This window comes from Myotis lucifugus, unplaced genomic scaffold, assembly GCF_000147115.1.
Source record: "Myotis lucifugus unplaced genomic scaffold, Myoluc2.0 scaffold_122, whole genome shotgun sequence".
Classification (NCBI taxonomy): domain Eukaryota; kingdom Metazoa; phylum Chordata; class Mammalia; order Chiroptera; family Vespertilionidae; genus Myotis; species Myotis lucifugus.
Genome location: NW_005871170.1, coordinates 1,124,833 through 1,140,356, shown reverse-complemented (window position 1 = coordinate 1,140,356; position 15,524 = coordinate 1,124,833).

Sequence of the window (15,524 nt, the reverse complement as noted above, 5' to 3'; positions counted from 1 at the left end):
GCTTGCTGCATCTTACCCAGAACCAGAAGTTTCACCTCAAACCCATAATGACTTTTGAAAAAGATAGGGGATGGCATCTATTTCCTCCCACACTAAAGCAATCGTGCATGTAAATTGTGAGGACTGTTTTAATTTCTGTACCATTCATCAGTTTTACATGGTTTTGTAATCTGAATGATCATGAACTATAGTTAGGTTTTTTATGAATTTATAGGAATATGATTATCTAGATAAGGGCATAAAATTTTAAAGGAATATGTCATATATAAGTGTATAAATACATACACTCACATCTACACACATAATGATAATTTTGATGAGCTTAATTTAAAATCAGGCTAATCCTTCAGTTATTATTTAATTGTGTTCAACTCAAGGAGCGGCATGATGTACTTAATATGTCATTCTATTCTAAAGGATTAAACATCAGTAATCCAAAAATGAATCTCTGTCAAATGTTTGAGACAAAAACTTTAATTTTTCCACTTCATCATGTCCCATCTTCTTGACAGTTAGCAGAGAGGAAACTCATAATAATGGTAAAAATACTAGCTAAGAGGAGTTAGTGGTAGAGTTAGAAAACTATGTTGTGTGCCCTGGCCGGTTTGGCTCAGTGGGTAGGGCGTCGGCCTGCGGACTGATGGGTCCCAGGTTCAATTCCGGTCAAGGGCATGTACATGTACCTTGGTTGCGGGCACATCCCCAATAGGGGGTGTGCAGGAGGCAGCTGATCGATGTTTCTCTCATTGATGTTTCTTACTTTCTATCCCTCTCCCTTCCTCTCCATAAAAAATCAATAAAATATATTTAAGAAAAAAGAAAACTATGTTGTGAATAGTAAACTTCAGCCTATTTCCAGAAGTGGTTCGAAGGGGAGATTCTGCTGCTTTGAAACTCATAGTCATGGGTCAGCCAAGGAAACAGAACTTATTTATATATGTCAAGCAGAGAAGGATTTCATACAGGGAATTGGGTTACAATTGGTAAAAGGCCTGGAGGAGCAAATCCAGATCAGGGACTACAGGAAATACGATGGCCACAGCCGGAGTGTGTGCTCATCTGTCCCAGTGCTGTCCGTTCAGTCACTGCAGGGCAGCTGGCTCGCTGCTGCTGTCACTGCAGGGGCCCGTGTTCTAGCACTCTGCAGGAATCCGCTGCTGGTATTGTGGCCAAAGGCAAATGGACTCTACCATCCTATTATAGCTCAGTGTCCCTCATGAAAAGAATCCAAACCTAGAATCTTGCTAGCAAAGGAGTCTGAGAAATGTTCCCAGGCTGCAAGCCCCTATGATAGGGTTAGAGCTTTAGAAAAATAGGGATGGTACTAATGAACATACATGTTTAGTTGATTTACATTTTAAAGTTTCTCTTTATTATATAACGTGTTGTCTGGTAAACAAGATTCTATGCTGCTTGAGGGTAGGAATTGGGTTCATGTTCTTTACAACTCCACAAAGCATAGCGTAGAACCTGTGCTTGCTTAGTGTTCTTTTCACCTTCAAATGAAAGAGTGATGTTATTTACCTCTGGTTGGTTCCAGAGCCATCAACTAAAGAATGTGGGCACCCTCTTTAATCCCTGGTGCAAAAGCCAGAGAAATTTAAGATTATGTTCCATGGACTCCTGAGATAGGTATTCAGTATATATCACATTTATCTACTTTTTAAAGAACAGTTATCTTTCTTACAAGATGAAGATTTTGGAGGCAAAAGCATGTACAGTTAGGTCAATTAGTAGTTCCCAAGTGACTTCACATCTGTTTAGGGGACTGTTTTGTGCATTTCCTACTTAGAGGGGAAATTTCTCACCCTTCCAGAAGTAGTAAAAAAAAATCAAAGCATTCTGCAGTTAAAAAAAAAAACACACACCAAAAAAACCTCTCTTATTTCTAAGTATAAAAAATAATTTTTTAAAAGTGTAAACCAAAAGAAGTCACATAAAACGTGACAACTTAAATACTGTAGAGATTTGGCATATTTCCAGCTGGCCTGTTTTCAGTCTTTTTCTGTATGGTTTGTTTGCATAGATTAGTGAATCTTCATGAAACTTTTTACTGCTGTGTAATATTTCACTAATTAGATATACCATGATTTACATTCCCTATTGTGATCAGTTTTTTTTTGCCATTATAAATAATACTCCATGACATATTGTGCCTAAGAAATTTCATGTTGGTCATTATTTCCTTAAGACAAAGTTCTAGAAGCAGAGCTACTGGGATCAAGTAAAAGAAGCAAGTGTGCAGTTCAATGAGTATAATTCCCTCATAGGCAGCACCTGAATCATTGCCAGGACCTTGGAGACCACCCTCATGCCTTCCCTAATGCTAGTTTTGCCAGATGTTAAGGTGTAATAAATAGAATATCATTGTATTTTTTGGAGCCTGCCTCCCACCACACACACACTCAACACCATGTTTGAGAGGTCTAAAGATGTGGGATCACATTTATTTTAGTCACTATATAAAGTTCTATGATATGAATATAGACTATCCACTCTACTGTTAATGGGCATACATGGTTTCTAGCTTTTGGTATCATGAGTAATGATGTTGTGAACATTTTTACACATATATTTTGATAGATATGCATGTACAGTTTGGTTAGATATGTACACATCCACACAAACACACATGCCCTCTGAGTGAAATTGCTGGGTTATGACGTTTTCATCTATTCAATTTTTATAGGCATTACCAAACAGATTTGGAAGCTAGTTGTGCCTTTTTATTAGCACTAAAAGTGCATGACGTTTCCTATTGCTCTACATCCTCGTCAGCATTTGGCGTTATCAGACTTGTTCATCTTAGTCATTCTGGTGGGTGTGTAGTAATATCTCATCATTGATTTAATTTACATTTCCCTCTAATAGCTAATGAAGTTGACAGCCTTTTCTTATGCTTAGTAGACATTTCATTACCCTCTTTCTGAAGAACTTATTCAAATTTCTTGCCCATTTTTTATTGAATTTAATTTTACTTTTTCGACTTATAAGAGTTCTTTGTCTACTTTGAAAGTGAGCCCTTTGATAGTTATGTGTTTTACAAATATCTTTGCCCACCCCAGTTTGCCTTTCTGCTCTCATAATGGTGCTTTTTGATGAACGGGAGATATTAATATTAATGTCCTCAAATCCATCAGTCTTTTTCTTTGTAATTAATGCCATTCGTGTGCTGTTTAAGCAATTTTTTTTTCTACTCCCAAATCCTAGAGCTATTCTCTGATGTTTTCTGGAGACTTTATTGTTTTATCTTTCACATGTAGATGTACAATCCACTCAGAATTGACTTTTACGCATGCTGGGAAATAAAGGGCTGTCCCCAGATGGGTATAAAAATCGAACCAGACGCTTGTTGAAAATACCATTCTTTCCCAAATGTCCTGCAGGGCTACCTTCATCATAAATCAACCTCCCATATTTGTGGGCTCCTTCTCATCTCAGGGTAGCACATGAAATGCTATTTATGACTCACTTCTCAAAAGGCTGGTTATCTCTACTGCTCTCCTGCCCTCCGGCTGGGCTCCATACATTGGTTATCTTTGCAACGTTTTACCGCAGGAGGTTAGTTGGAATATCAGTACATACCTCTCAGACCCAAAATATGTAGTGTTACCACTTCTGCCTGGTTCCTTTTGAATTTTACTTGCATTCAGGTTATGTCACCGTATTATCTAAAAACGATGAACATAGTAGGCTTCTTTAACAGTTCTGTAACCTGTGTGCTGTGTGATTCTTGAAATTAGTTCTTATTATTCATTATACATGTAGGGACTCAAAAAATTTCAAGTCATAACTCTTAGCTATTAGTTACTTCTCTCCCCGACCCCCTGCCAACTTTTCATCAGAACTGTCTCAAAGAAGAAAGATGGACTAATTTAATGTGATTGTGCCTTCCCATTACCTCTTTTCATGGTTTGTTTGTTAAAGGCAGTTCGCAGTCAGTAAAATTATCAACAGTGAAAGAGGAAGGGATCCTTGTGAACAGCTGGTGAGGAAAAGGAGCAGAGAATTTGACTAACCCACAAAATAATTAGCCTGTCCTTAAATATGCTCTGGCCAGCTTTGAGAGTAGGTTAGGAATGCTAAGGAGGGTTTATTTTATGAAACTGACATTAAAATTAATCTATTTCATGGCTATATTTGTATTCTCTCATTTTGCTTTTGGAAACCTTCAGGTAGCCTTTCTCACAAGCAAGAATTAATGTTTCATTTCTTCTCATATCCTGAAAACAAAGCTTCAACAACAAAACATTGTCCTGAATTTGCTACATTTAAAAAATAATGTGGGATATTAAATAGAAGCAGGGATAAACATTGCACATAGTGCTTTAAAAAGAATCATTAACATCTTTTACTCGGAACTATTCGGCCACTGTGCACGCATACTTTTGCTAAAGGTTAACTAAATTGTTTAGACATCTTTAATGGTTGGACATCCATATGCTGGTATGTACCCAGCTGATTAATGTGCTACGTTTCTGGAGGAAATTCCTTTAATTGTGTATTATGCACAGAGAGTGGCTAATTTTATGAAACAAAATTACTCTATGAAATTCTTGGTAACCCAGGGAGTGAACAAATACCAATCTGTACAAGGAAAAAAGAAAAAAAAGAGCTCTTGATTCTTTGAAATGAAGAGGAACTTAGTTCTGCAACTACTATTAATATAACCCTGGCAATTTATGTCACTGTTTTGCCTTTTATTTGCTCCTACAACTGCATAGCAGTGCTTCGAGGACAGGGATATTATGTTTTTAAAAAGAAGGAAGCAGAAGCTTAGGGTTTTCAAGAACTTGGGCCCAGAGGCATCAACTGAAAAGCTCCTAATAACAACATCGAAGGTTTATTGAGTGCTTTTTGTTTTCTAAGAACTTTCCTAAGTGCTTTGCACATATTAAATTTTTAAATCTTCACATTAGTTCTATTAGGGAGGTACTATTATTATCCCTGTTTTACCCATGGGGATATGGAGGCATGAAGATAAGTAGCATAGTCCAAGGTCCTGGGTAACTGCAGAGGCGGATATAAACCCAACCTGGACTATACCACTATTCTAACTGGCTGGGACACATGCATTTTTTAAAATTGAAGAATAATTGACTTACAGTAGTATTAGTTTCCGGTGTACAGCATAGGGATTCAACATTTGAGTATCTTGTGAAATGATCACCACAATGTCTAGTTACCATTTGTCACCATACAAAGTTAATACACTAAAATGGACTATATTCCCCACGCTGTGCATTACATCTCTGTGACTTACTTTATATCTGGATGATCATACCTCTTGATCCCTCTCACACATTTTATCACCCACCTTCCACCCCACAACCACCAGTCTGCTCCCTGTATCTATGAAATGAGTCTGGTTGAATTTTGTTTATTAGATTCTACATATAAACAAAATCATGTGGCATTTTTCTTTTTCTGCCTCACTTATTTCACTTGGCATAATACTCTCTAGGTTCATCCATGTTGTCGCAAATCGCAAGATTTCATTCTTTGTATTGCTGAGTAGTATTCCTGTGAGACACACACACACACTACATCATCATCTTTATCCATTTATCCATTGATGGACACAGATTGTTTCTATATCTTGGCTATTGTAAATAATGCTGCATATATATTTACAAATAAGGGTGCATATATCTTTACAAATGGGTGTTTTCTTCTTCTTTTTTTTCTTTTTTTTTTCAGATAGGTACCCAGAAGTGGAATTGCTGGATCGTGTGGTAGTTCTATTTTTAACATTTTGAGGCACCTCCATACTGTTTTCCATAGTGGCTGCACCATTTTACATTCCCATCAGCAGTGCATGAGGGTTTTCTTTTCTCCACAGCCTCACCAACACTTCTTTCTTGTCTTTTTGATACCAGTGAGGTGATATCTCCTTATGGTTTTGATTTTCGTTTCCCTGATGGTTAGTGATGTTGAGCATCTCTTCATGTGCCTATTTGCCATCTGGGTGTCTTCTTTGTAAAAATGTATATTCAGATTCTCTGTTCATTTTTTAGACTGATTTTTTTTGTTGTTATTGGGTTGTATGCATTTTAAAATATATTTTGGATGTTAACCTCTTGTTCAAGATGATTTGCAAATATATTCTCCTTTTCAGGAGGTTGCCATTTTGGTTTGCTGATAATTTCCTTTTCTGTGCAGAACTTTTCAGTATGATGTAGTCCTATTGGTTTACTTTTGCTTTTGTTGCCCTTGCATTTGGACTTAAATACAAATGGAAGACAGTATGGAGTTTCCTCAAGGTGTTTACTGCCTATGTTTTCTTCTAGCAGTTTTATGGATTTAGGTCTGAAATTCAAGTCTTTAATCCATTTTGAGTTAATGTTTGTACATGGTGTAAGATCATGGTCCACTTTCATTCTCTTGAATGTGGCTGTCCACTTTTCTCAACACCATTTATTGAAGAGACTGTTCTTTCCCTATTGTATATTCTTGGCTCCTTTGTTGTAAATTAATTGACATATATGGATGGGTTAATTGTTGGGCTTTGATTCTGTTCCATTAACCTCTGTTTCTGTTTTTATAACAATAACTAGATGCCCAGTGCATGAAATTCGTGCACTGGTAGGGTCCCTAGGGGCTGCTGGCTGCTGACCCCTGGCCGGGTACTCCTTCTCTTTCCCCGGCCACCTGCTGTCTCCGCTGGCCGGGGGGCCTCCCTCCCTTCCCCCAGCAGGTCCCACCCCCTGGTTGAACTCCCAGAAGAACTCAAGGTTGAGGGGACAATTTGCATACTACGCTTTTATTATATAGGATGTAATTTTAATTAACATAGCTTTGTGGTATAGTTTGAAATCAGGGAGTGTGATACCTCTTTCTCAAAACTGCTTGGTAACTTGGGGTCTTTTGTATATCCCTACAAATTTTAGAATTATTTGTTCTAGTTCTGTGGAAAATGCCATTGGAATTTTGATAGAGATTGCATTGAATTTGGAGATTGCTTTAGGTAGTATAGCTATTTAACAGCATTATTTCTTCTAATCCATGAGCATGCAGTAGCTTCTCATTTATTTGTGTCTTCTTCAAAATCTTTCATTGTCTTGTTTTCAGTCTAAATGTTTTTCACCTCTGTTATTAGCATTATGTCATCTGCAAATGAATCCATGCTTTTGACTCCACTTTTAGGGTTCTTGCTGCTTCACAGTGGTGCCACATAATAATATTGCTGGTGATGATTTTTGTGGATTGAGATACCCTACTCTTAAATCCTGAATTGGAGTTCCGGGTCCTGACTCTGAATCACTGTGTCTGTTCCATTCCCAGCATGGTGGTAGGGATATTTTAGTTGACAATCTCAGGGAAAAGAGGTCAGTGTCCCTGACTAAATAGTCAGGAGTTGCATGCTTTAAAAATTCTTGTGGCACATCGGTTGAAAATCACTGTTCTAGAAAGTTCTGTTGGACAGCTGTAGTCTAGAGGTTTGCTTGGATTTGGGTTCATTTTTTTTTTCCCGAGGAGTGAGAATTATTTATCTGTGATATTTTGTTCATCCATTCAAAGGCTTGTGATGTCCAGTTATCTTTCTTTTTATAATTGTAGCAGCCTCTGATGATCATTATCCAGATACATTATTTCATTGGCGTTTTCAAACTGGTGATGCACTAATTCCTCAATTATTTGCTGTGATACTTCAATAAAGAGAAACTATGTCATTTTAAATTTTATTGGCATAAATGGTCAGGTACTCTCTTACTTGTAATCTCTGCTGTGTCTTTTATCATTTCTGATATTGTTGTTTGCTCCTTTTCTTTTTTTATTACCTTCTCAGAGGGTTATATATCTTAATATTTAAAAATAACATTGGCTTAATTAGTCATCAAATATTGTTTTTACTCACATAGTTTTTCTTTATCATTTCCTTCCTTCTACTTTGTGAATAGTATTTTCTTTTTCATCTTAAGTTGGATAATTAGCTCATTAGGTTGGATTCTTCTCTTCCCATATAAATACTTTTTATTTTCTGTTTTAATAATAAATTTTGAGAACAAGCTCTGCATGAAATGGACTCCGAATTTTTATTAAGACATCATTTATGACAGTACAGAGTCAATTTTAGTAACTGCTTTATGTGTATTAGAAAATCACAGATACACTCTACTTGCTGACTGCAAGTTTCTAAATGTATTTATTGAATAGTTAATTTTGTTTAATTCTCAACATCATTACTAATATTTTACCTCTTGATTTACAGTGTTCAACATAGGTGTGTGAACATCTCATTAGAATTTTGGATTGACAAAATCTCCTAATTCCATTAGTTTTTGTTTTTCACTTTTAAGGCTTTATTATTTAAAATACACAAGCAATAGATGGTTACATATTCATGGATTTTTTATTGTTATGGCAAGTTGTTCTTTAACCTTTAGGTGTTTTTGCCTTAAATTCTACTTTTTCTGATGTTGATATTACAACAGCCTTACTTTCAGTTATTATTTGCCTCATATCTTTTTTAATCCTTTATATTTAGTCTTTCTTGGAGTGTTTTAGATTCCTCTCTCTCTCTCTCTCTCTCTCTCTCTCTCTCTCTCTCAATCCTCACCTGGGGACATGGTCATTGATTTTGTTGTTGTTAATTCTCACCCAAAGATATTTTTCCCATTGATATTGAGAGACAGAGAGAGAGAAACATCCATCAGTTGCCTCATCTATGCTCCCGGACGAGGGGTCAAACCTGCAGCTGGGTATGTGCCCTGATCAGGAATTGAACCCAAGACCTTTTGGTGTGTGGGGCGGTTCTCCATCCAACTGAGCCACACTATCCAGGGCTACATTTCTCTTCTTAAAGTCTCCCTGAGATTTTCTTTCAGTAGGTGCATTTTATGAATTTAACCTTATTGTGATTATATGTGTATTTTGATTTATTTCCACCCTGTTACAACATATTTAGTGAGTCCTATTTACCTTTTTTTCTCCTAGTTTCTTTATTTCTCATTTCCTGATAATGGTTCCATAAAACTTCGTCTAATATTTCCCCCCCCCCCCCACACACACACACTTGCTGGATTGGAAGGCACAAATGAAATTTCTAATGTTTTTCAGTGATTGCTTTTAAGTGTTTAAGATCCAATGTTTTATGGAAACATAAATTGTTCTAATAAAATATATAGTTATTCAGTATGTTTAGTACTATCCTCCTGACTATGAAAAGGACTGTAGCATTAGTACCCACTAAATAACCCCATCTTGGCTTTGTGGCCTAAAGTTTTAACTTTACCCCTTTTAACATAAAAAATTGGTTACGTTCTCAGTCGATTAATCACATTTGCTGGTACTTTATCAATTTCTTTGTTTGTTGTTTCTTATATTCCCATGCATTTAAAAAAATTCTTTATGTCACTTTTTATGCTACTGAAGTACATCCTTTAATATTTTGCTTTTTGTTTGCCATCACTTTCCTAGGTCTTTTTCCCCTTTTCCTGAAATTGAACTTTAAAAAAAATTGGTATATAATATTTGATACATACGATTAATACACACACCTGCACATGTACTGTATAGGTAAGTTGTATGTTATAACTTACCTATAGTAAATAAATGCCAATTAATTCACCACAGGCATTTCCAATGCACTTCACTTTACCTGTGTATATATAAACCACTTACTTCCTCCCCAGAGAAAATCACTAATCTGAATTTAGTATTTCTCACTTTTGCTTTTAAAGAAACACACATTGGGTTTTAAAAAATAAGTTTAATATATTTAGATTTGTTTGTATTTGAATTATGTAAAAAATATTATCACATTATAGGTAGTCTTTTTGTGACTAGCTCTTTATTCAAGATCATGTTTCTAAGATTCACTAGTGTTATCTGGAGCAGCTATTTTTCTGTTGTAGCTGTGAATAATATTACATCATTGGCATACATGACAGTATATTTATCCATTCTCCAACTAGTGGACTTTTGTGGTTTACTTTTTGCCATCAATAATGGTGCAGCTATGAACACTCTTGTACAAGTCAACTGATGCACACATTCAAGAGTTTCTCTAGGGCACCTTGGAGTGGAACTGCTGGGTGTGGACTCTGCCATCAGGCATAGCTCACAAACACCATTGGCTTAGGGAGCTCGGATTCCAGCATCCTGTGGCTTAGCCCTTCTTGCTAGTTGGCATTTCTGGTCTGTTTCTGGTCCATGAAAATGTTTGTGATTTTTGTCCTTGGGTACTTACGTTTCTTTTATTCTTTGCAATGGGTTTGGAACACTGAGATGTGTCACTTGTGAACTTAAGGCCTGTCATGATTTGAACTCATGATCATTTTTTTCTTACATGTTAAGTGGTCGGTGTGGAGACATTTTCTGGAATTATAAGGTTGTGTCCTTCATATGGTGAAGTAGCTAGAGTTTTCACAAACTGTGTTTTTGTCTGTAAGGAATAAAGAGAAGCAGCTTTACTATTCTGAGTTAAGTATATATCACTGTTGTTCAGCCGAGGGTGATTTTGTTTCCAGGACATTTGCCAATGTCTGGAGACATTTCTGATGGTCACAAATAACAGTTGAAAATAAAAACATAAACTGATGAACAAAAACAGATCCAGAGACAGAGAATCATTGATCAGAACATCAAACCTCAGAGGGAAGGCAGGGGAGGGTGGGGGTAAGGGGGAGAGATCAACCAAAGGACTTGTATGCATGCATATAAGCCTAACCAATGGACACAGACAACAGTGGGGTGAGGGCATGAGTGAGGGGGTAATGGGGGGATAAGGACACATATGTAATACCTTAATCAATAAGGAAATTTAAAAAATAGATAAAAAAGAAAATACAATACTTGCATCTAGTGTCTGGAGGTCATGGGTGCTGCTAAACATCCTACAGGACAATGAGCAGGACAGCCCCCCACAACAAAGAATTAATTGGGCAGATGTATCAATAGGGTAAAGGTAAGAAACCCTGCTGGACATAATGGTGATCCATCATTGTGTCCTGCAAGTACCAACACTAATATTTCATGTAGTCAACATTTTTTGCTTTTTTTTCTCCTGCCACATCTTAGGAAGTGTGCCTTTGGAATGTCTGCATAATAAAGCGAATGAATGAGTTGTATAGTTTCAATGAAGTGTTCAATTAGTGTGAAATGAAAGATTAATTATCAAGAAGTAACATGGGCTGATCCACTCAGTTGTATGAAAAAAGCCGGGTTTAATTTCTATTAATACCTGTAAATAAAAATTTGTAAGCGTTGGTGGGTATTTTTCCTCTCCTGAGCCTCTTAGGACCACAGAGCTTTCCAGTCATCTCAACTCTTAATCAGGACTGATGGGGAGGGAGGCATTCGCATACACATCAGGAATAGTTGAGGGGGGATTTGGTCCATGGATTTCCCTGAATTTGGGGAAAAGAATCGGACATACCTCCCACTACTCGATTGGCCCAGCTCACAATGGGGCTCCCCAATAAATGCTGATGAACAGGAACTCCTGTCGTGGGATTTGCTTCCTTTCTGTTCCAGGTCTCCCTGAGTCCACCAAGTGCTGAAACCTGAGAGTGGGCTCTGACAAAGGGAGTGAAGGAGGGGGATGGAGGAGGAAAAGGCAGATAACAGCAAAGTGTAATCAGCATTTTATTACCGTTCTCAGGAAGTAGGAATAGGGGGGAAAAAGTAGGTTGGAGCAAGGAAAGTTAATTATGTGAGGTTATTTGACAGGAAATTACTAAATACAAACAGACAGAAGAAACACATTTTAAAGCAGGGTAGGAAATCTCAAGTTACTTCACTGTGTGTATTCAAAACCCCAAAGCAAATTCTCAAAATAGCAGTTCAAACAAAAGCTATCTTATCTGATAAAAGTATTTCAAACACAAAGGGAAATTTATATATTGGACAGGCAATCTTAAAATAAACCGATTTTGTTGATAGCACAGTGAATTTAATGGTGGGAAACCCCCCTCAGATGTCTGCATTTATGCTGTAAATGTTATGAATTTATTTTGAATCTGGCATTTCGGTTCTATAAAGGTGTGTCTGTCTGTGTATGTGTGTCACCCTGGAAAATTATGCGTGTGTGAAATGAAATGAAAGTACCTATATGTATGCTGCTTTCAGTATTAAATTTTTAAAAAGTTCATTCTTAATAGTATTTCCAGGAGAGCATTATGTCAATAAAGCACAAAGAATTGAAAAGTGTTGTCTAAAAAGTTTATTTACAGAGCTCACATATTTTAAATGTTTTTAATTATTTTGAAATGTATACAATATTATTTGTTGTTCCTTTTCAACAGTTGGGAAAGTCTGCAGAATTTTTTAAAATTAGCCACACATATTTGGTAGTGTTTTTCTTTAAAAGACTAAGTGGTTAAGGAGCAGGACTTTTCCTACCCTTAATTACTTCTGGTTCGCTAATGGGCTACTGCTGAGCAGTCATTGTTAAAGGCTTAGAAAGGAAGGCCAAGTGGCTGTTGAATTTCTGGACCTTTTATTTAAGGCTGCCATCCACCCCTTCCCCCCTTAAAACGTATATACACACATGTGTGTGTTTATTCATTTACATTCATGTGTGGATTTTCTAAGGAAATGTAGAAGAAGAAAGTCTATTTTCTAGCTCTCTATTGTGGGATTTTTCTAAAGATTTTTAAAAATAGTTGAGCTATTGAAGAGTCATGTCATAGAAGCAGTGTCTGGGTGAATGTAAAATTGCACAGTCTGTGGATAAAGTTACACATTCCAAGTTCAAAGAAAAAGCAATATTTTGAAAACATAAATGGAGCTCAAAGTCTGCATTCCTTTTAAAAGGCCAACACCTGTGGAAGGAATGCAGGTTGTTTCCACTTGACCTTCAAGTATGGAGCTGGGCGAGGTGCTTTAGATCTGATGGTGGTCGAGTAGGAGTGCCACTCTATACAGCAAGGTCTCCCGGGGCAGCACCTGTCCTGTCTGTTGTCAGGAAGGGGAAATATGGCAACAGTCAGGAATAGTTAGAGAGTGCCTCCTAACCCCTGCTTTGAAGAGCTTGCTTTGTATGCCACAAAGTCCCACGGTGATGGATGAGTGGGTGTAGATAATGTGAAATAAGCCATAACCCCTCCAAGCAATCAGGCTTGCATTTTGCAAGTCCTGGGAAACCCCGGACAAACAGTATGAGTACACTTAGGCTGAGTCCTCTGTGAGTAGTAGTTGAAGATAAAGACATCATTGATGTTCCAGACAGATTCCCATCATGCATAAATCATTCCTTAGGATGGAATCAGCTGCCTTGAGTGGTGCTTCGACTCCTTGAGGCTGCTCACATTAGTTCTGCAGTTTATGGTGGTGTCTGAAGGACTAAATGCACAATTCAACATTGGGAAGAAAGTTACTCATAGAACGTTCTCTTTGAATAAGGTTTTTATAAGTGCATACAACTTTTGATGGGAAAGTATATTGGTCGGGCTCATTTGTTGTTTATTCATTCATTCTGTAGTTGTTTATTCAACAAGTATTTCTTAATTGCCTCCTGTGTGCCAGGATCTGTTCTCAAGGCTGGGAATACAGTGTTGAGCCATAGCTGACATTGTCCCCTCTTAGAGCACATAGTTGACTGTCATGTAGTCATGCCTCCTCTACAATTGGGCTTTGTGATCTTGGGCAAGTGACAAGTTCTCTCTACCTCAGTTTCTTTGTATAAATTAAATGTTATTTTTTTTCCCAGTTGGCCCATAAGATCCTGTTCAGAGCTAATATTTTCTGGATACATACTTTTTCCCCCCTTTTCTTTTAATTTTTATTGTTTCAAGTACGACATAGGTCCTTTTATCCCCATGGCTTTCTTAGTTTGGTGTTCTAGCAAGTGACTGAATATGGTGGTTCTGACTAGATAGGTATATTCAGATCCGAGTCATTGATTGCATTTCCATGTGAAAATATACTTTTTCTGAGTATATCCCGCGTTTGTATGTGCCAGCTGTTTAAATGTCAACATGTGCACGCAGTTTCTGAAAACTCACCATTATTTTAAAGAGAAAGCATAGATTCCCATTTTTGCTGGGAACATTTCAACAGTTTTGAAGCTTGATCTTCAAACACAAAGGATCATTGTCATTAATATTCTGCCGAGACACTAGCCCAGGGCAGTTGAGTTGTGTTTAGTTGAAATTCAGTGCTAACAAAACTGTGCTTGGGATAGGGTTGTTAAAGTTTGTTGTTGTTCACAATTTAATGTTATTGGTAATGCTGATGAACTCAACCATTGATTATATGACCTGATTTTGTAAATAAAGTTTATTGGGACACTTCTTTACGTATTATCTATGGCTATACAGACATAATTGTGAAGGTGGGAAAAGGTCCGTGTGGCTCATAAAACCAAAATTTTTTAGTGTTCAAAAAAATGTTATTTTAGTCAATGATCAAAGAGAGAGAAAGAGAGAGAGAGAGAGAGAGAGAGATCGATCAAATTGTTATTCCACTTATTTTATGTTTTCATTGGTAGATTCTTGTATGTGCCCTGACCAGGGATCAAACCTACCACCTTGGCCTAACAGGACAACACTCTAACCACCTGAGCTACCAGGCCAGGGAATATTTAGTATTTTTAATAGAAAGTTTGCTGATGCCTGGATTATAGAATATACTTGTAGAATTTAAAATCTCAAGCTCCTAAAGTTGTGTGTGACCATAATGTACTTTTTTTTTTCTTTCAGGAAACGTAGTTTATATGCCCCCCCCCCCCCCCAGTATGCTTGTGAGAAATGAGCCTTGTTAATTTGTAACTTCTTTGAGATAGCAGAATTTGATAACTATATACCCCACAATTTTAATCTTTTGGGGGGGACTTTTAGTTTCCATGAGTTGGATCCACAGTGGCCTTATTTACTTTAAAAACTGGAAACCTTATTGCTAAAGCATTTTTATTCTGTTAAACAATTGGTCCTATGGAGCTTCAGATCCTTGCTTTCTTCACATTTCAGCTGTGAGGAGAGATTAGAGAAAATTTCAGCAGTGCATAAGCACTCAGAGATACAGTTATAATCTTTCCTACAGTTTTCCTGTGCAGTTTTCGGGGCCTTAGGGCTGATGGGTCTGGCCCACAGGAGTGCTGAAGTCAACATTTCAGAAAGCTGGCCTCAGTCTCAATCCAGACCATTCATCCAGAGGGCTAGGCCCCAGGTCTGGAGTGTAAACACAATGTTATACAACTAGGACTGCTGAGCACCCTCGGAGGAGGACCTCTGGAGTTGCTCCCCAGCATTTTCTCAGGGGCTCAGGAGGGGCTGTGTAGACATCTCAGCTTCATTTTGAAAGGATTCACATGTCTACCACAACAGAATACATCCCATTAAGGGGAAAATAAAGAAGTTTTAGAATCCAGCAGCGCTGCTTTTATGGGTTCAAATTTGCCTATGACTTGTCCTAGCACATAATTTCTGAATAAATGTTGGTTTATTTAAAGTACAGGCTCTCTGGTATTTGAAGTGAACCAATGTAACATTTGTTTGGAAATTTCATGTTTACAACCATATTACCGAAAATTCTTAGTTTACTCCATCAACATTTAATGAGTGCCTCTTATACACTAAACA